This window comes from Rattus norvegicus, chromosome 18 (genome assembly GCF_021556685.1).
Source record: "Rattus norvegicus strain SHRSP/BbbUtx chromosome 18, alternate assembly SHRSP_T2T, whole genome shotgun sequence".
Taxonomy (NCBI): Eukaryota; Metazoa; Chordata; class Mammalia; order Rodentia; family Muridae; genus Rattus; species Rattus norvegicus.
Genome location: NC_141551.1, coordinates 30,566,052 through 30,587,820, shown reverse-complemented (window position 1 = coordinate 30,587,820; position 21,769 = coordinate 30,566,052). Strand labels below are relative to the sequence as shown.

The following is a 21,769-nucleotide window of genomic DNA, read 5'->3' as shown; positions in this document are numbered from 1 at the left end:
GAAGTATGAGGGTCTCCAGTGTCCAGGTCTTTGAATAACAGGTTTCTTTTGTGAGCCATCATGAGAGGGCTGGGAACAGAACCAGAGTTCTCTCCAAGAGCTACAAGCATGCTTAGCTGCCCAGCTATCTCTTGAGTCCCTCTTTTTGTACAGAACAAATACCCCCCCCATTCAGACTATACCTGTAAAAACAATGGGGTCATTATTCTGGATCATCAAGGAGACTTCCCTGCCAGTCACCTACCCCTGCATACACACTGAGGGTAAGTGGCTTCATCTCTTAGGAGCTTCCCACAATACCTGGTGTGTATCACATGTATTTACCCCATATTATCACTGTCTGTTTATACGGTTGGCTCTTCTGAAAGATTCTGAAGCAATTAATAGCCATAGGGAGTGACACTCTATAAATATGTGTAGAAAAACATGAATGAATGAATGAATGAATGGTCATTGAGAATTTTTTTTACTGTCTTTTTAAATGTATACATACCTTAATTAGGGTTACTATTGCTATGATGAAACTCCATGATCAGAAGCAGCTTGGGGAGAAAGGGGTTTATTTCACTCACACTTCCATTTAATAGCTCATCATCAAAAGTAGTTAGGGCAGGAGCCCAAGCAGGGCAGGAACCTGGAGACAGGAGTTGGCTGATACAGAGGCCATGGAGGGGTGCTGCTTACTGGCATGCTCCCCATGACTTGCTCGGCCTGCTTCCTTATAGAACCCAGAACCACAAGTCTAGGGATGGCACCAACCACATTAGACAACCTTCCTCCACCAGTCACTAATTAAGAAATTTTCTACAAACTTGCCTACAGCCCAGTCTTATGGAGACATTTCTCCCTCCTCTCAGATGACTATAGCTTGTGTCAAGTTGATCTAAAATTAGCCAGCATGGTATGTCATGTGCATCATGTGTTTGCATGTGTGGCTATGTGTTTTGTGGAAGCCTGAGATTATCATCTGGACTCTTACTCAATAGTGATCCATCTTCTTGAGGAAGGTCTCTCAGGTGAGCCCAGAGCTCTCTGATACAGCTTGTTTGGCCAGCCAGTTTGCTCTGGAGGAGATCCTGTTTTCACCTTTCAGGAGCTGGAATTACAGGCAAGCCACCATGGCCACCCAGTATCAATGTGGGTTCTGCCTCTGAGATCACCTGGTCCTCACATGTCACCTCAAGTGCTGAAACCACAGGGCGACTTCTCCAGCATGCACATGTGTGAATTTTGTACGTATGTATGTTTTGCCTACATGTATATCTGTGCACCACACATGCGCCTAGTGCTCTCAGAGCCCAAAGATTGTGTTAGATTCCCCTGGAACGGGAGTGGCAGATAGTTGTAAGCTGCCATGTACTGCTGGAAGCAAACCCACGTCCTTAATAAAAGCCAGTGCTGCGTCATCGCTCCACCCTGCCCCACCCTGGTTATTTTTTATTTATTTATTTATTTATTTTTTGGTTCTTTTTTTCGGAGCTGGGGACGGAACCCAGGGCCTTGCGCTTCCTAGGCAAGCGCTCTACCACTGAGCTAAATCCCCAACCCCCACCCTGGTTATTTTTATTGGCATATATTCATCACATATTGATGGCTTCATTAAGACGTGTTCATAAAGTATATCACGTACTGTGAAGTTTGTTTATTTTTGTTTGTTTGTTTTTTGTTTTCAATTAAGTGATACAATTGAGTACCAAGCATAGCAACACATGCTGGAAGACTGAAGCAAAAGCATGGAGTTCAACAACAGCCTGGGCTACACCTCTTAATAAAAAAAATCTGAAGATATAATCTATGGTAAAGCATTTGATAAATTGCTTACCAGCGCATGGTCCTTCCAAATTCAGTGGGAGGAAAAGGACTGCTCTGGGGGAGAGAAATGCCACGTCAAGAGCACGAGACAGGGCTGGAGAGATGGCTCAGTGGTTAAGAGCACCGACTGCTCTTCCAGAGGTCCTGAGTTCAATTCCCAGCAACCACATGGTGGCTCACAACCATCTGTAATGGGATCTGATGCCCTCTGCTGGTGTGTCTGAAGACAGCTACAGTGTACTCACTCTACAGTGTACTGACATAGGTAAAATAAATAAAATTCCTTAAAAAAAAAAAAAAAGAGCACAAGAGAGAAATGCCACGTCAAGAGCACAAGAAACGCTGTTTCTTTTTCAGTATCCGTCTTCTGTGAGCACAGGGACCAATCCTGCTCTACTCACTGCTGTTCTCACCAGACAGTAAAAGAGGCAATGGAAGACCTGCCTGATCTAGATAGAGGGTTCCAGACCAGCGCCACATCGTGAGACCAGGTTTCAGAAAAGGAAGAAAGCAAGGGAGGGGAAGAAGCAGGGAGGGAGGGAGGGAGGCAGGCAGACTGGTTAATGCGTTAGTGAAGAGGTGTATATCTCAATGGTAGAGCATTTGCCCAGCTTGCATTCAGGGTACTGGGTTGGATTCATACGGCCACCCTCTTGTCCCCAAACAAGAAAGCTGAACGAACACCTAATGCAAACAAACCTTATGTGTGACAGCACGTCTGAGGAGATAGCTTAGTATGGAAGCATAGGACTTATGTTCTCCGGCCACCATGGAAAAGTCAGGTGTGCAGTCTGCAGCTGCAATCCCGGTGCCGCGGAGGCAGAGGCGAGCCAAGCTCTGGAGCCAACCAGTCTGCCTGAGTCAAGAAGCTATAGTTCAGAGAGACCCTACCTCAAAAGATACAGTGAGGACTGATCAAGGAAGATACATCATGTCAACTCTAGCCTCCACACGTAAGCACAGACGCATGTGTATGCACTGGCATGTATAGGAATATATATATATATATATATATATATATATATATATATATATATATACATATATATATATATATATATATATATATATATACAGCAAACACACTCACACATACACACACACATGCACACACATGCACACACAGAAAATCCAGCAGACATAAACATCCCTATAATGTCTGACCATCCTGGGAAAAGGGGTTCCTAATGAAAACCCAGCTCAGCTCTTCCCTTCCTACTCCTACCTCAAATAGTCAACCAGAATTGTCCCTCAATGCTCCCTCCCCCCCCATACGCCCCCCCCCCCACACCGCCACCCACTCCAGACTCAGGCAGAGTCCTTTGATACCAGCACTTTGTTCCCTATGCTTACCTACCTCGCCTCTCCTTCAGGGTCTGTTTTTGGTTGTGACTGCTAGGGACAGAACCAGGGTCTCCCCCACATTGAGCTAGTGCTTGGGTCACTCCGCTGAGTGACAGCCCCAGTCTGAGCCTCTGCTCCAGTCTGTCTCACAGTCACCTGGTCCTCTTGCCTCCACTCCCTCTGCAGATGTCATACTGGCCACCATCTTCCTCCTGCTGGTCCTCCACAGACCCTTTGTCACCCCATACCTTGCCTTATGTAACCCTATCTCCTTTGCTCCAAGTCACTTTGATCTGTGATTAGTCTTGAAGTATTACTTTTATAACTCCTGTAATACCCAAAAACACATTCTAAGGCTCCTAATTTTTTTCACCTCAAGTTATAGTTCCTCTATATACTTTTAATTCTAGAATTATTATTATAAACCATTTTGCAATACAGTGGATTGAACCCATGGCCTTTTGGGTTCAGAGGCCAAATCCCAGGATTCGTTTTTTGAGACAGGATACTGCTACAAAAGCCTGGGCTGACCTAAAAACTGTCATTTAGTCCAGGCTGCTGCTGAGACTCTGGGTACAGCCCATTACTCCCAGTAAAAATTACCAGTGCTGTCTAGGTTCCCTAAGAACCAATCAGCTCACTTACAGCTCTCATTCTGCTGAGATAAGCTGCTTCCGTGTCTCAATACAATGGAGCTAGTTAGCTGGCTAGTTAGTATACCAAATGTCAAATAACCCTACTTAACCAGGTCACCACTCCAGAACTAGTTTATCTACATTTATTTGTATTTATTTTGGTTTGTTCTGTGAGATGGGAGTCTTCTTTGCCTCTGACTCCCTAGTGCTAGGATTACAGAGATGTACCAGCCCGCCAGGCCCAGATCTAGTTTGAATCTTTCCTTCTCTGGACTACCTTCATTAGCAACATCAGGGCTTGCTGATCTTCCCAGCTTTGAAAATCTAAGTAGCACTTATTGCAGCCAATTCAACTGTGAGGGGTGCCTTATTCAAGTCACCGAGCTGACTTCATTTGATGTGATCTTCCTCCAGCTAACCTTGGTTTTTCTTGATGTGAAGGAGCCCATGATATCCTATGCATTTGTTGATATGTGGCTGCACTGGCTGGTTTTCTGTGTCAACTTGACACAAGCTGAAGTTGTCACAGAGAAAGGAACCTCAGTTGAGAAAAGCGCCTCCGTGAGACCCAGCTGTAAGCACTTTCTCCATTAGTGATCAAGGGGGCGGACCCAGCCCATTGTGGGCGGTGCCATCCCTAGGCTGGTGGTCTTGGGTTCTATAAGAAAGCAAGCTGAGCAAGCCAGGGGAAGCAAGCCAGTAAGTAGCATCCCTCCATGGCCTCTGCATCAGTTCCTGTTTCCTGACCTGCTTAAGTTCCTGTCCTGACTTCCTTTGATGATGAACAGCAATGTGGAAAGTGTAAGCTGAATAAACCCTTTCCTCCCCAACTTGCTTCATGGTCATGATGTTTTGTGCAGGAATGGAAACCCTGACTAAGACAATGGGATACAGTCTTGATAGGTGGGCCCTGAGACACTGGAACTCATATTTGGCCCCTAGCTATCCTTAAACTCATGATTCTTCTTCCGTGGCCTCAAGTTAAGTTCTTGGACTACAAGTATGTGTTACCACTAGGCCTGACCTTTATTTACTGATTAACTGACACTGCACAGTCCAGGTTAGCCTTGAACTAGTAACCATTCTCCTGCCTCAGTTTTCTAAGTATTAGAATTAGAGGCACAAAGAGTCAAAATGTCCTTTTCTGGCCATGTTAAAATGCAAACATGATAGACAGTGAGGAGAGCTGCCTCCAGGAACAGACAGTTGGGAAAGACGCTCCAATTCTGGGTCTTTGATTTGAAGTCTGGCCTTGACTCTGTTTTACTCTTTCAGTTATCAAGTCAATTTTAGGAACAGAGAGAGACTTCCCACCAGTCCCTTCCCCTGTATCCACTCTCGGCCACTCAAAACATACTTCTGCAGGCAACAGCTCAAGACTAGCTCTGCATTTCTGGTCCCTCTCAGGTCCCACTCTGTTGAGTTCCTTCCTCAGCATTCTGGACTCAATGCCCTAAGGTCTGATGGGTTTGTTCTTCGAGCCTCCTGAGCCTTTATTTATTGTCACCACAGCAGTGCAGATGCAGCACCTGGTCACTATTCTTAGGAAGCACTTAAGTACAAGAGTGTAGAATAAAGAACGAATATCTTTCTCCCCACCCAAATCACTACTCCTATGGTTTAAAGGCAGCCAGTTAGCAGCTTCTCCTATGCATTTCCAGAATGCTATCTATGGTTTTAGAAGCACACATGCATGACACACGCACATGCATGCACATGCACAAATATCCCCACTCCTCTACATGTACCAATCAATGCCTTGTTTTTAAATTTCCTAAATAATTAGTCGTCCTCCCCACCCCCCACCCCCGTGCATGTGTGGGTGGGTGTGGTGTAGTCCATGCTGACTTTGAACTCCCGAAGCTCCTAGGATTACAAATGTGGACCATCACACCCCTGCCCTATACAATTAGCCTTGAGCACTTTTCAATACCCATATCTCACAGGTCCTCCACCCAATGCTTAAAGGCCACAGATTTCATCAGCCCCTTCCACATGGGGATCTATTAGTAGGTTGCTAATACTGGAACATTCTAATGAACATCCTTATATACATAGCTCTGTGGACTTGTCTAAGTCTTCAATGTCTCTGATTGCTACATTAGACCAGACAGAAAGAGAATCTTCTCTTTCAGCTCTCTTTCAGGTTCTGCCCTCGGATACTGAGTTCCATAACATATCCACTGACTTACTCACCGGTCAGTATTGGGCCCACCTCCCTCCTCACCTCAAAATAGAAGAAAAGGGGCCCTGGACTGCCTCTTCCTGAACCAGTTCTGTATGCTGTCACAGAGGCAGGCGTCTCCCTTTCTCTGGAAGCACAGAGGAAATCCTGGACATGTGAGAAGAATACTTCAGAAACCAGCTGTGTTCTCAGGTGACCCTGAGAAGGCCCTGAGAAGGAAGGAAAGACGTTTTTGGTTCGTGAGACACAATCCCAGCTGTTTTGTTTTCAATGGGGCTAGAGGGATAAAAATGTGACAAGGAAGACCAGGATCTGTGACAAGCTTTCAGACAGTGGCTGATGTGAACACACAGTCAGCAGTGATGTGGCACTATTGTCCCAGCCCACATCTGTCCACTACAACGTGTCCTTTTGCAGGCCAAGGACAGGATGGACCACAGGAAGCAGGGCTGTGATACTCAGCTCAGGCCAACTCACCATCCCCACCACAACCCCGCCCTGTAGCTCTGACCATACCCAGAGGAGCTACGTAAGAGCCTGGGGTGAAGCTATAGTAGGAACAAAGGCCATGTCTTAGGAGCTCACTGCCCACTCTGGGACCTTCGGCGAGTCATCAAACTATCCTGTCAATAAAAAGCCACGGCAGCAGTCCTTGAGAGCAGGATGTACACTAAGTGCCCAGCACAGGACATGGCATTGCATAAGCAGTCAATAAATCCTTGATATTTGCTTCGGTGCTGCTTCCTTCTGACCTCTCACCCTGTACTAACCCAGAGGAGGTGCTCAGCAAGACGCTCACCACACTCACTGTTAATTTACTCCTTCATTGTTAGTCCTAGAGCTCGAACCAGGGCTGGTGCATGGTAGCCATATGCTGTTCTACCACAGAGCTATATCCCCAGCTCTTTGCCTCCTTTCATTTTGAGACAGGGCCTTGCTAAGTTGCCTCAGCTAGACTTAAACTCCTGCTCTCAGGGGATCCTCTCTACTCGGCTTTCTGTGGTTGCTATAACTTCAGGCTCCTGCTAACAAGTTTGGCTTAGTTCTTGTTGTGTTTATTTGTTTGAGACAGGGTCTCACTGTGTATCCCTTGCTGACTGGAAAACTATGTAGACCAGGTTGGTCTCGAACCCACAGAGATCCTCCTCCTTCTGCCTCCCAAGTGCTGTGATTAAAGGCATGTACTACAATACCCAGAAGCTTGAAGGTTTTTGGGTTTTTTTTGGGGGGGGGCAGGGGTGCATATATGTGAGAAACAGTCATACGCAGACAAAATGGACCTTGAACTTGGTATATAATGAGGATGGCCTTGAACTTCCTGCTTCCACTTACCAAGTGCTAAGATTACAGGTGCTACCATACCTAGTTTATACACCCAAAGCTTCATATATGAAGGCAAATACACTACCAACTGAGCTACAGCCCCAGCTCAGTTCATATTTTTTTGCACCTGCTCCCCCTCTTCTATCTCCTCCCCCCTTTCCCCCAGAAGTAAGACTATTCTAGGGGGGAAAAAGAATATTCTAGATATTCTTGTCCTGGCTTATTCCCAGCATTGAATCACATAGATAAGTTTGGAGTCAGGGTCTTAGAACACAGACCTTTCCTCAGAATTTCTAAAAAGAAACCCAAGGCCTTAGACTATCAGAGGAATGGGAAAAAAAAAAAAAAGTATTCTCTCGGTGACTATACAGAAAGAGTCCACTATGTCAGAGGGAGAAAGCAGAAGCTGGTTCCCATCATTCCCTCAGCTCCTCACTCACTGCATATGCTCAATCCCCAAAGCATGCCTGCCAACACTGGCCTCCACATCCAGTGTTCAGGACACCACGGAAAAACCAGTGTCCACCTGCACTCAACACTCTCTACTGAACACTTCCATTCACTCTCTAGGTGCCTGTCCTGGATTTTGGTACTCTTTTTCTGTTACTTCTCTTCTATCTGTCTTACAGCTTTAATTTCATCTTCAAAACCCATATGTTGCAGGGAGTTGGAGAGGTGTCTCGGGGTTAAGGGTATTGCTCTTCCAGAGGACCCAGGTTCAATTTTCAGCACCCTGATGGCAGCATACGACCATCTGTAACTCTAGTTCCAGGGTATCTGACACTCTTCTGGCCTCTATGGGTACCAGGTACACATACATGACGTCTACAGAGACACCTGTGTAAGACTCATACATACAACATAAAATAATAAATTTTTAACAATCCTTACATTCGTAGGTAGAAGTCCTAGTAATTTGTAACTCAGACTGTGACCATACCTATAGGAACTTTCAAGACATAACTGTGTTAAAATGAGGACACCAAGGTGGGGCCCTCAACCAATATGTTTAGTGCCTTTACCACAAGGACTAATCAGAACACAGAGGACGGCCATGTGAAGCTACAAGAGAAGACAGCCATCTAAAACACAAGACGAGTCTCAGGAGAAAGCAATCTGGCCAATGCCCGATTGTAGTCCCCAGAAATGTGAGTTGGTAAGTTTCTGGGTTTTGAGCTTCTCAGTCTGTAGTGTGTTGTTATGGCAATACTGGCAAACCCACTCATCCCTAGGATACAGCCAGTGCTCCTGAGAGTCACCCACATCCACCAACCCCCAAAGCTGTAGCTACATTCCTCTCTCCAACTCCTGCCTCAGGTCAATGTGTCCACACAGAGACCTGGGCACGCCATTCGAACTCCAGTTCCAGATGAACTGTCAGACAATGTCCCCCACCATCCCCCAACACCACATTGCTTTGCTAATTCTTAAACCCAAAGAGGTCTAGAACCACAGAACCATGGAAAGTCGGGCCATCCCCCTTGTTTCACACACACGGCACCCTTACCAAAAAGCAAACCAAGGCAAAACTCAGTCTCCTTCTCCTGAATCCTTGCCCCTTAGCAATACCTTCTGTGTGGCCTCTCTTGAGACTGTGGCCATTGTCCGTGGTTGCTTTGAGACAGGTCACCCTATGCCACCTAGGCTGGCCTCAAACTTGCAAGTCTTCTGCCTCAGTTTACCAAGTGCTACAGATTATACACTAGCACACCCAATATGACCCCATCTGTTCCTTCAGCCCTTTCTCCTCCCTCAATCAATGAAGGGATTTCAGTCCCTTCCAAAATCACCCTTACTATTGCCCAGTGATTTACTTGTATTTTGATTTCTTCTTTTTCCCACAGATATTGGCAAATACTTTGACAGATTTAACTTCTTTCTTCCTTCCTTCCTTCCTTTCTTCCTTCCTTTCATTCATTCTTTTTTTTCTTTCTTCCTTTCTTTGAGATAGGTTCTCTCTGCCTGTCCTGGAGCTCACTCTGTAGACCAGGCTGTCCTCAAACTCACAGAGATCCTCCTGCCTCTGCTTCCTGAGTGCTGGGACTGTGAAAAGGAAATACATAAGCCTTGAATTAGCCTAACTAGGGCTGTGCAGCTGTAGCCCCATGGGAACACTTGCCTACCACGTATGAAGACCTGGGTTCGATCCCAGGGACCACATAAACCTGGCATTGGTGGTACATGCCTGTGATCTCACCACTGGGGAACTAGAGGCAGGAGCAGAAGTTCAAGACCATCCTTAACCGAATATGTGGAGTTCAAGGCCAGCCTGGGTCACATGAGATCCTGTGTAATACAAAGAAGTAAAATAAGATAACCCCCTAACTAGAAGCCTGCCTTACTTAGCAAAAGCTTAACCCTGAGTCATAGCAGCCATGGTAACCCACATAGGTCAAACATTCTCAAGCAGAAATAAATGTTTTGTTTTGTTATTTTAGTTCTGTGTTTGAGAAGGTTTTATTATGTACTTTAGACTGGCCTTAGTCTCAAGACTTGCCTGCCTCAGCCTTTGGAGTGCTGGGTTTACAGGTGCAGACAGCACCCCACCAGAAGCAAATTTTAATGCGGTCCTCCAAGGGGAAAACTTCACTAACTTATAAGAGTTAATATTCACCTCTGGAGGGCTACAATTCCAACCCAAGCATCAGAAAAAAACCCATGAAGTTCCCAGAAACAAGCTACACATTAAAAACCACTGAGCTGGGCTTGGTGGTACAGGTTTGTAATCTCAGTTATATAGGAGTGGACAGAAGCAGGAAGATTGAAAGTTCAAGTCCTGCCTAGGCTACAAAGCAAGTTCAAGGCCAGCCAGAGACTGAGACTGTCTCAAGATTGAAAAGTAAAGAGGACTTGGGGCTGGAGAGATGGCCCAGAGGTTAAGAGCACTTGTTTTTGCAGAGGACAGAAGTTCAGTTTCCAGCACCCAGGTCAGGCCACTCACTACCTTCTGTGACTTCAGCTCCAGGGGATCCAACCTCAGTGGGCACCTCCACTCGCAGTATTTATAATATAAGCAAACCAAAGTGTACTACTGTGAACTGAAACGATACGGTTTAGTAGACTTTCAGGATGCACATCCAGAATTATCTGAGTGTAATAAAGAGGCTGAACTTCCCTCTCACTATGTCTGCCCTGTTATCCCTCCAAGGGGAGGCTGCTGTTTGCAGAAGATACAGAAAGGACAGTGGCTGGACTGGTACAGTGCTTGGATAGTGAGAAACTAGAAGCAGAAGTGCTTGCCTATAACGTCAGAAGTGAGAAAGCAGGAGGATCAGACTATCAAAGTCATTTCTGGCTGCACAGTGGTTTCAGGGCTAGCCTGGGCTACATGAGCCCCTTTCTAGAAACAGAAGAAAGGAAGAATGGAAGGAGCAAAGGAAAGAATGGGAGGAGAGTGGATAAGAGGAAAGAGAAGAGGTGAACACAGCCAGCCTGAACTAGGAAACCAGCTCCATTTTCACCCCTGAAAACCGAGGGTGGGAGGAGAGGTATCCCCAAGTTACCAGACCCCTTCTTGACCCCTTCCAATCTACACCTTACACTGGTCCAAGTAAACTTTTATTTTCCAAGATCAGGTTTCACCACATAACCTTAGCTGTTCTAGAATTCACTATGTAGACCAGGCTGGTCTTGAACTCACAGGGAGCAAACGTGTGCCCCAACACAATGGTTCCATCTGCGCATAGTATGGCTCTTCGTCTCCTCCTCCTCCGTAAGAGTGAAAACCTTTCAGCTCTTCGAGGACATCAGGAGTAATAATCATCATGGTATTTAGGATGCTTTATGCCCTCCCTGCCTTTAAAACTTTCCACAGATCTTAAAAGGAAATGCAAACCACCACAGCCTTCAGGGCTCTGTATGACCAGGCCTCTGCCTACTCTCTGCTTCTCTCCGAAAGTCAGCCTCCAAAGGCAGCCAGCGAGTGTCTTTCCATGTCTTGCACAGGCTAAGCTTACCCTCCCTCTGCCCCAAGTGCTCCTCCTTTAGGACCACCCATTGCTATCATTTGGGTGTCAGTTGAATCATCACTCCAATCCCCCCCACCCCACCCCCACCCCGTTCAGTCTCTGTGCCCTGTTTTACTGCCTGAACAGCATGTGTCATGCTGAACAAATCTTGTTTGCAGCCAACAACTGCATCCCCTGTCTGGAGAGTACACAGCACCAAAACAAAATTAAGGCTGTCCTCATCTTGACCCTCCTGCCTCCACCTCCCAACTGCTAGGTTGACGGGCATTTGTTGTCACACTGAGTCTTCTCATATCTGTTCTTTGTATGGGACCTCACCTAGAATTCTCAGCCCCAGAAGGGAGCCCATAGGCATCATGGCATCGCTAACATTTGTATGGGTAACAGAACCTGTGAGGTAAGAGTTATCACACCCCGGTGTGGTATTATTGGCTAACTCTTCAATACAGAGTAGGGTACAGAGGGCAGTCAAGTTCAAACCCTGCCCTTGCTAGCTCTTGGGTGTCAAAGAGGTCAGCTTTCTCCCTTTTTGGTTATTTTCTATGCTGCGGATTAAATCCAGCCTCCTGTTTTTGAAGCTAGCCCTGTGTTGTGGAGCTACAGTCCCAGGCCTCAGTTTGAGGCAGGGTCTCATGACAGGTTGCACAGGCTAGGCCTCCCCACTCTGCCTGTCAGCCTAGGTTTAGGTTCCTAGTTTTTTGTTTTGTTTTGTTTTGTTTTTTCGGAGCTGGGGACTGAACCCAGGGCCTTGCGCTTGCTAGGCAAGTGCTCTACCACTGAGCTAAATCCCCAACCTCTTAGGTTTAGGTTCCTAATCCCAATACACACCACTTCTTAACTCTCAGGGAGCTCCCCTTATACTCCCTTGTTTATTTGCTGTTTATCTTTTCACTAGGGCTGGGGGTAGGGGAAGTGAGCAAGCTAGCCAGAGCACTCTGGAGTTACCCAGTGAGGCAACACTTAGCTTTTTTTATATTGGTGTCAGAATTCACACTCAGGTCCTCATGGTTTCTCAGCAAGTGCTCTAGGCCTGAGCTATCTTTCCAGATCCTTGGTTCTTATTGTTGTTTGAGATGCAGTCTTATGTAGCCCAGGCTGCCTCAAACTCGGTATATGGACAAGGATGGCTTTGAACACCTGGTCCTCCTACCTCTGCCTCCCAATCACTAGGACGACAGACTGAGTCTTCTCATATCCTTTCTTTGCATAGGACCTCACTAAAGCATCAGACAGTTAAACAACACTGAAAATACTGTACAATTGCTCTGGGAAGCTGACACTGCCTTCGACATACATAACCAGATACACAACCATGTTCAAGGTAGATTGGGGGTGGGAGGCTGTGCTGAGGATCAAACCCAGAGCTTTATAGGTGACAGACAAGTGCTTTACCACTGAGCCATTTCCTGGTCCAGATGCAGTGTTTTTTGAGAGACTTAAGACTTATTGATTTTCTGTGTATGAGTGATTTGCCTGCATGTATGCATGGCTGGTACCCAAGGTGGGAAGGTGGCACTGGATCACCTGACCTGGAGCTCCAGATGGTTGAGAGTCACCACATAGGTTTCCAGAATTGAACCTATGTCTTCAAGAAGAACAACAAATGCTCTTAGCCACTGAGCCACCTCTCCAGCTCTTCTCTTCTCTTCTCCTCTTCTCTTTTCTTTCTTTTTTTAAACCAATGGCTGGATGCCTTAAGAGTTGAAGGGGTTTTGCTCATTTTTGGCTTGAAAACAGGAAGTCGTGCTACCCAGGCTGGCCTCGAACCGGCTGTGTAGCCGCATTCACCACCGTATGTTTTTCTGTGATTCTGGATCAAGCCCAGATCAAACCCTGCCTGCTGGCCAGGACTGTACTCACTGAGCCACATCCCCAGTCAGGGGAAAGCTGTTTCTTCACTGGGACTGGTTATGCGGCTTGCTCTTTTAGTGAGCATTCCAAGGGCTGTACACTTCCGAGCACGCCCGTTCTGAATATGCTTGTGTTCAATCACACGAAACTGGCATTTTTATACATGAGAAGTGGGCGGATATTGGCAGTCACATATGGTCCAACTTACACTTTATACTTCAATAAAAAGATTACTTACGAAAAGAAAAAATCCTGCCCAGTTGAACTGCTTTCAATAAGATTCTGTAAAAAAAAAAAACTGATTTTGAGTAAATCAGGTTTGGTTTCCCTGGGGCTCCTTGGCAGGTGGCCGACAGGCTAAGGGGTCAGTGTAAAATCTTCCCTAGAGCTCAAGGCTCTGGCTCTACTAAAGCCCCCACAACAAGGCCCAAGTCCACTGTGTCCTAAATGTATAACCTGCATCCCAAATCGGGATTTCCAGGGGTCCAAAACATATATAGTGTGACTCTTAGGGTCATTAGACTTAACAAACTCCTTGTTTGGCACTGTGAGGCTCCTGGTCTCCTGAATGTCCCTGGGCCTTGAGAAAAGGTCATCTCCTTCCACTAAATCTGTGACTTCTTTTATTCCTCCAGGGTTTAAGCCCTTCTGGTAGTCTTCACCGGGATGCCCACGCAGCTCTTCTCACTAGACTAAGCCAGGTGGAAGTGGGGCGTTCCTCACTGCAGCATTCTCGGGACTGGCACGGTGGCTGGCTGATGTAGAATGAATGGGAGCCAGGGAGAAAGAGTCCAAAGCACCACTGACCAGTCAAACGGAAGCCAGCCCTGTTCCTCCCATGGAAAGACAAAGTCTAGGCCTGCTGAGAGTTGATAGACCCCGGACTCAGACGGATAGTTCAGTCTTTCCTGAAACCCGTGCTTCACCTAAAAGAGTCCCATTCTACTATGAGAGGAGCCTGTTAGGAAGGGAGATACTGACTGACGCTAGCCTGTGGGGTAGGGATGATCAAGCACACCACGTGAATTACAATGGGGTCACTTAGAACCTATTTTACACTTAAGACTGTGTAACAATCCTGGAAGGCAGAAGTAGTTTATAGCTTTAATCCCAGCACTCAGGAGGCAGAAGCAGGCCAATCTCTGAGTTCAAGGTTAGCCTGGTCTACAGAGTGAGCCCCAGGACTCCCAGGGCTACTCAGAGAAACCAGGCTTTGAAAAACCAAACACATCTATTCAAACAACTAAGAAGCATACCCCAGGCTAGCTCACTCAGCCATTACATTATCTTTGAGTCTGACATTACTAAAAACCTGTGATTTGCAAGCAAAGGCCAAGGCATTATTCTTAGCTCGGGTTTTGTTCTTAATTTTATTTATTACTGTTATGCATGTGTCCATAGTGTGTGTTAGGGTGGGGGTGCACGTGCTACAATACACATGTAGTGGACAGCTTGAAGGAGCTGTTTCTCTCCTTCTAACCAGTAGAATCCTAGCACCCAGGAAGTTGAGGTAGGACAATTGGAAGCCAGGTAGTCTTAGATTGGTTTGAACTTACTCTGCAGCCCAGGCAAGCATTTAGGACTGGGAAATCCTCCTGCCTCAGCCTCCCCAGTTCGTATGTTTCCAGTCCTGTATCACAAGCGCCAGCTAAAAAGAATGCTTCTTTTACACAGTAGGCCATCACCCTGTTTAGCAGGGTAAAAATACAAGTTCTAATCAGATTCTGGAGGAAAAAAAATAGAAGCTGTACTTTAAAAAAAAGCTTGGGGCTGGAGAGAGGGCTCAGTGGTTAAGAGCACTGACTGCTCTTCCAGAGGTCCTGAGTTCAATTCCCAGCAACCATATGGTGGCTCACAACCATCTGTAATGGGACCTGATACTTTCTGTCATACAGGCATACATGCAAATAGAACACTCACATACCTAAATAAATCTTTTTATAAAAAAAAAGTTCTTGGGGCTTGAGAGACTGCTCAGCACTTGAGTGGATACTACTCTTCCTGAAGACTTGGATGGGGTTCCCAGTACCCACGTCAAGCGGTCCACGATCACCTATCACTCCAATTCCAGGGTATTCAATGCCATCTGGCCTCCTCAAGTCCAGGAATGAACATGGAACGAACAGACAGACAGACAGACAGACAGACAGACAGACAGACACACAGACAGACACACACACACACACACACACACACACACACACCTATAAACACTTTTTAAATTCTTAGAGAAAGGACCAGAAAGGGGAAACAGATAAACTCTATTGCCATAACCAGGTTGACATCTTCCAAGTTTCCCTGCCGCACAGAACAATCAGAACAGCACAGAGGAGCTGTGCCGCTGGCGCCAAGCGTCAGGCTATAGCACCAAACAAGATATGGTGGGAGCCACATAGACCAACAACGTGGGGATAACACAGTAGAATACAAATACTGAGGAGACTGAGGCAGGAAATTTTCTAGTTTGAGACTATCCAAGACTACATAATATTTTTTTTTAAATACACCCCCCGCCCCCAGAATGCAAAGGGAAGACAGCAAAGGCTTGGACTTGTACAGCACTAGGTTCCACTGGGGAGGGAGCGTTAAAGTCACTCACACTGGTCTTGACTTTCAACCTGCTCTACCACTATCCAGCTAGGCTTTTACTCTCAATCTACCTGCCTTGGCATCCCCAGGTTTGGGATTATGGATAATGTGCCACCAAGCCTAGTACCACACTATCCTATCAGTCCTGCTGTGTATCCCAGCATGCACTGTGGAAGTCTGAGCAATAGGGCTCTTTCCCAGAGTTCCAGGCTGTGCCCCTTCCTCTGCATTCTGTACTTTGTATACACTGCTGATATTGACTTGTTTAATGTCTCTCTCCCCTACTTAACTACCCTGGGACATCTATGTAGATGCTGCCACAGTCGGTGAGGGCTGGAGAAATGTTCATTTAAAACCTAAATGTGGGGGTTGGGGATTTAGCTCAGTGGTAGAGCGCTTGCCTAGGAAGCGCAAGGCCCTGGGTTCGATCCCCAGCTCCGGAAAAAAAAGAAAAGAAAAAAAAAACAAAAAAAAAAAACAAAAAAAACCTAAATGTGGGCCATGGAGATTACTGTATTATCTTCCCTCTGTTCCTCTCTGTAGCTTCCTCTTCTATTCTGTGACCTTAGCTCCTTGGAGTGTACTTGACCTAAAGGAAACATCTAATAATTTTAATGGAATTAGCACATATGTAAGATAACACCTTGGATTTTTGTTTGTTTGTTTTTGAGACAGGATCCTGGAACTTGTTCCATAGACTAGGCTCTTCTCTAACTGAAAGATCCCTCCCACCCCCAAGCCTCTGCCTCCCCAGTGCTGGAATTAAAGGTGTATGCTACCACCCATATAATACCTTGGGCTTCTTAGCTCTAAAACAAAGACTGTAAGACCAAGTGTGATGGTTTGTATATGTTTGGCCCAGGGAGTGGCACTATTAGGAGGTGTGGTCCTATTGGAGTAGGTGTGTCACTGTGGGTGTGGGCTATAAGGCCCTCAACCTAGCTGCCTGGAAGTCAGTCTTCTGCTAGCAGCCTTCAGATAAAGATGTAAAACTCTTAGCTGCTCCTGCACCATGCCTGCCTAGATGCTCCCAGGTTTTGACCATAATGGATTGAACCTCTAATCTGTAAGCCATCCCCAATTAAATGTTGTCCTTATAAGAGTTGCCTTGGTAATGATGTCTATTCACAGCTGTAAAACTAAGACACCAAGATAAGACTTTTCCTTCATTGTCTTTCTACTTTTTGAGATAGGCTCTTATTGTAGCCCAAGCTACCTCCTACTTCACGACACAGCTATGTTACTCAGGCTAGCCCTGAACTCTCAGTCATTCTCTTGCCTCAGCTTAATCAGGGCTAAGATTTACAGATAATCTGTAAAAACATCAAAATATTCTTCCTCGGGGTTGGGGATTTAGCTCAGTGGTAGAGCCCTGGGTTCAGTCCCCAGCTCCGAAAAAAAGAAAAGAAAAAAAAATTCTTCCTCCCCCCCCACCCCCCCACCCCCCCCGCCTCTGTGTCTCTCTTCTCTCATCAGAATCTCACTGTGTAGCCTAGGTTGGCCTTGAACTCAGCTCTGCCTGCCTCTGCATCCTGAGTGCCAGGACAAAGGGCTGTCACAATAGCAGGCACTTCCCACCTGACTCCCTTTCTTTTCCAGCACTAGGAATTGAACCTAGGGCTGTATGCTTGCTAAGCAAATTCTCTATCATTAAACTATATCCCAGTCCTGTTTCAATTTTTATCTGGAGACAGTATTCTCTGGGTTGCCCGAGGTGGCTTTGAATTTACCCCATAGCTCAAGCAGGGCTGGAATTTGCAATCTTTCTTTGTTTAGCCTCCTTCCTGGTTGGATTACAAGCCCTAATCTTGGCCAGGATAGAGTTTTACAGGGCTGGGGATGTAGATTAGTGATAGAGATCTTGATGATTAAGTACCAACCCGGAATTTGATCTTCAGCGTGTGCACGCTTGCCCCTGAGCACGCATGCGCGCGCGCGCGCGCGCGCACACACACACACACACACACACACACACACACACACACACACACACACACACGTTTTAAAGAAATATAGCTGAAACCAGGCAGTGGTGGAACATGCTTTTCATCCCAGCACTGGAGAGGCAGAGGCAGGTAGATCTCTGAGTTTACTCAAGTCTGGCCTGGTCTACAAAAGTATTTTCGAGGACAGCCAGGGTAGAGAAACCAAGTCTTAAGAATGAATGAATGAATGAGCAAACAAATAAATATAGCTGGGCATGGCTATGCATGGAGATTACATGGGTCGAGGCAGGAGGGTCCAGAGATGGAGACTAGCACAGGCTACATAATAAAAGACCTCCCTAAACAAAAGCCAAAATAACGAAGCTCGGGCTGAAAATTTTACTGAGCACAGGATCAGCAAACAGTAGGTGCTCCATAAATGTCTGACATTGAATTGGAACTTCAGCCTCTCTTCCCTCTTCAGACTCATCTGGATCCTTGGGGAAAGGGCAAAAGCCTAGAACTAAAGCCGAGACCTGGATGTTTGTGTGTGTGTGTGTGTGTGTGTGTGTGTGTGTGAACTTCGTTTGTACTGGTGCTTAGGAAAAAGAGTCATCAGCACAGGTGGGCTGAGTGATTGTTAGAATCTCCTGCTAGAAAAAAAAAATCAAAACAAAATGCACACACACAAAATATGTTATTCCAGGGGCAACCGCTGGGCAGTTTGGAAGACTTTGCGCAGTCTAACAGCTGCTGCCCAAGCTACAATAGCTAATGTGAAGCCCTCCATCTGCTGAGAAACGAATGTTCGGATCCTTCACTATCTATCATTTTGTCTTCTCGCTCCCTGAAACGCCAGCCTTGGGGTTAATTTCCAGCTAAATGTGGGTGTTACACCTGCTTAGAATTCCTCATCTCTGCTCATCAAGTCATGGCCAAAGACTTTCTGTTCAAGTTGCCCATGAGCCAGACTTCTGCCCATATGTGATGGAGCCTCCACCCGACACCTCTACTTAACACTTTCATGTTCCTTAAACTTAGAGCTCAGCCCTCAGTTGCAATTCAAAAGCACAGGCTCCTCTCTGGGATACTTCCTGATGCCCACATTGAAACTTGCCACCTGCGGGGCTAGGAAGACGTTCAGCTGGTGAAGTGCTTGCTTTGTGTGCTAGCAAGTTGTATGTCAGTTTTTGCTAGGAAGGAACCTCAATTGAGAAAAAAGCCTCCATAAGATCAGGCCTGTAGGTTATCTTCTTAACTAATTAAAGAAAATTGATAGGAGAGGGCCCAGCCCCTATTGTGAGTGGGGCCACACCTAGGCTAGCAGTTCTGCGTTCTACAAGAAAATAGGATGTGCAAGTCAGTAAGCAGCACCCTTCCATGGCCTCTGCATCAGTTTCAACCTCCATGTTCCTGCTGTTTGAGTTTCTGACTTGAATTCTCTCAATGGATTGTGACTCAGGACTTGAAAGCCAAACAAACCCTTTCCTTCCCAAGTTGCTTCTGTCATGGTGTTTCACCACAATATTAGCCCTAACTAAGACACTCTACAGGCATGAGGACCTTAGTCTAGAGACCCAGAGTCCACATAAAAAAGTCACACACACACACACACACACACACACACACACACACACACACACAGAGTGCTGGGGAGGCAGAAACAGGAGGATCCCTGGGGCTTGCTATCCACCCATTTTAGCTAACCAGTGAGTTTCAGTGAGAGAGCCTGAGGCTGGAGAGGTGGCTCAGCGGTTAAGAGCACTGTCTACGTTTCCAGAGGTCCTGAATTCAATTCCCGGCAACTACATGGAGGCTCACAACCATCTTTAATGATATATGGTGCCCTCTTCTGGCCTGCAGGCATACATGTAGGCAGAATGCTGTATACATAATAAATCTAATTCTTTAACACCCTTCCACAGACACACAGACACATGACCTCAGAGAGGGCTCACTTCAATGCTCAAATTGTATTTGCTCTGTCTCCTAAAAGACTGAGCTTCACAAGGGCAAGGGGGGTTATCTATCTCCCATCATGAGCCCCCATCTCCACAGACAGCAGCATAAGACAAGCAAATAGTTTCGTCTCTCAGACACTGTGATCACGAGGACACCGCAGGGGTAGTGGGGCTTGAAGCTTCTCCGAAACTCCTCACTTGGGCTGGGCAATTTCCTCCCTCAAGACAGATTCAGAAAGTAGAACCCTGTCTTTTGGCTACATTTAAAAAGAAGGATCAGGAAGCATCCCTTCTCCTTCCTCCACAGTTTACAAAAGGAGTTATTCATTCTCATCCTTGAAACTGAACAAGGGCCATGGGTAAAACCAGCTGGAAAAAAAAATGTTATTATTTAACTGCTTAAATGACAAGAAATAGGTTTCTCGGACCCTGATGGTGGGGAGGGGTTTAGCCTCAATGTAGAGAGAATTGGGTTGCAAGCCCTGAAATTCAGCACATTTACTTGCCCTTCTGGTCACCAGATGCGGGACTTTGGGCCTCAATTTCCAGATCTGACAAATGGGAATAGAAAGAAGTACAGAAGGAAGTCCGAAAGTCCGCCCTCCCACTCTCCACCCCTGGCTCTGGATGGAGGTTCTATCCCAGGAAGGAAGCTGAGGCTCCGTGGGAGAGTCTCTTCTGGTCCCAGGAACTGAGTAAGTAATCACTAAGACGTGAGTCTGGGGGTTGCGAAGGCATTTTACGCTAGGACAGCTAGGACACAGTGACCTTGGGTTCTGGTCTGAACAGCTTGTGATGGAGCCCAAGCCCCAGCCCCAGGCCAGACCTCACCAGTGGTCTGAGTCTTTCAATTGGTTCCTGTGACAACAGTCAAGCGCAGTGTTATGGTGGCGTAGGAGGAAAAGTCTTATAACCCATGAAGGCCAAACACCAGCAAGAGATATCTTGCCGGGGATTCAGACTGAGAACAAGCTCTTAAACTGCATCAAAGCCACCTCTACCCCAGGCTTCCCGGTTACTGGACGGCGCTGGGCCTGATGCTGGAGCGCCTGACTACAGGAGTCAGGCCTAATAGAGGGGCTTTTCTTTTCACCGGCTTGGGCTGCCACCCCCGCCCTATCCCCCAGCAAAGAAAGGCTCTCCGGCCATTTCCATTCCCTCTGTGGCTCAAGAGCCCTGTTATTTAATACCGTGGCCACCCGGGCAGCATCCTGCCGCGGCCTGCTCCACCCATCCACCTGGCCAATTCTCCCTATTCCTTTAGCCGAGCGAGGTGGGGAGAGCATTAGGGGAAACAGCCTTCTATAACAAAGGGGAGAGGGTCACAGGAATACAAAGGCCTGGAAAGACTGGAAGACTAGGACGCGAGTAGTGAAGGGGGCACCTAGCCAGGGCAGCAGAGAGCGGGCGGAAGCTCCGGGCATTGCGGACATTACACTGGGGCGGGGGGAGAGGCGGGGCGCTGAGAGGTGAGGGCCAGGCCTCTGGCTGAGTGGACAGAATCGCCCCGGGGGGTACTAGAGCCGGAAGAGGCCTCGGCCCAGATACTGTCCACACCCAAGAAATGGGAGGAGGAGTGGTCTGCACTTAGAAAGGGAGCCAGATTCACTCAGCAACCCCCACCCTGCCCTTCTTTGAAATAGACAAAGGACATTTTCTTAATTTTTGGCAAACGCGGCTGGAAGGTCCCTGCCCCCGACGTCCCCAGGCGCCACAGATCTTGAAAAGAGAAGGTTCCCCAGTAGGGGTCCTCTCGCTCCCCCTCCCCATCGCCTGAGGTGACAAGAGATACGCAAATCGAGGTGTGTCCTCCCCCACCCTGCGCTGAGCCCATGATCTGGAGGCCGCAGCGCCCCCCACCCTCTAGTCACACTGACGGTTCCTGCCCAAGCCCGCAGTGGCGTGAAGGTGGCCTTTACCTCCTCTCGCAGGCTGGGAGGAGGGTACAACCCACGCAGCTAAACCAGCTGCTGCAGTCGCCGCCGCCCTCCATTCATTACAAAGGAAAAAAAAAAAGGAACAACAACCTCCACCCCTCTTTGTAAAAGAACGTCGGCCCCAGGAGGAGCAACAGCGGGCCCCAGCAATCACGGGTTAAGCTCTTTTCCGGCCCCCCATTCATAAAAAAAGGAGCCTAGCGCATGCGCGTACGGGGTCGCTTGTGCCCACCCATTCA

General features: G+C 47.1%; 1 long non-coding RNA gene across 12 annotated transcripts in view; it reads right to left on the bottom strand.

Annotated features, from left to right (window-relative positions):
• Positions 1-21,715, bottom strand: part of LOC147999745 (uncharacterized) — a 117,662-nt gene extending 95,947 nt beyond the window's left edge. For 6 of the 12 annotated variants that reach the window (XR_015642908.1, XR_015642917.1, XR_015642910.1 and 3 more), the window contains exons 1-2: positions 21,513-21,715; positions 6,019-6,185 (exon numbers count right to left, since the gene is read on the bottom strand). This is a non-coding gene — a long non-coding RNA (uncharacterized LOC147999745). Of the gene's footprint in view, positions 1-6,018; positions 6,186-13,356; positions 13,401-21,512 lie in introns of all 12 variants that reach the window. The other 6 variants (XR_015642912.1, XR_015642913.1, XR_015642909.1 and 3 more) reach the window with 2 other exon arrangements.
• Between the last annotated feature and the right edge of the window lie 54 nt (positions 21,716-21,769).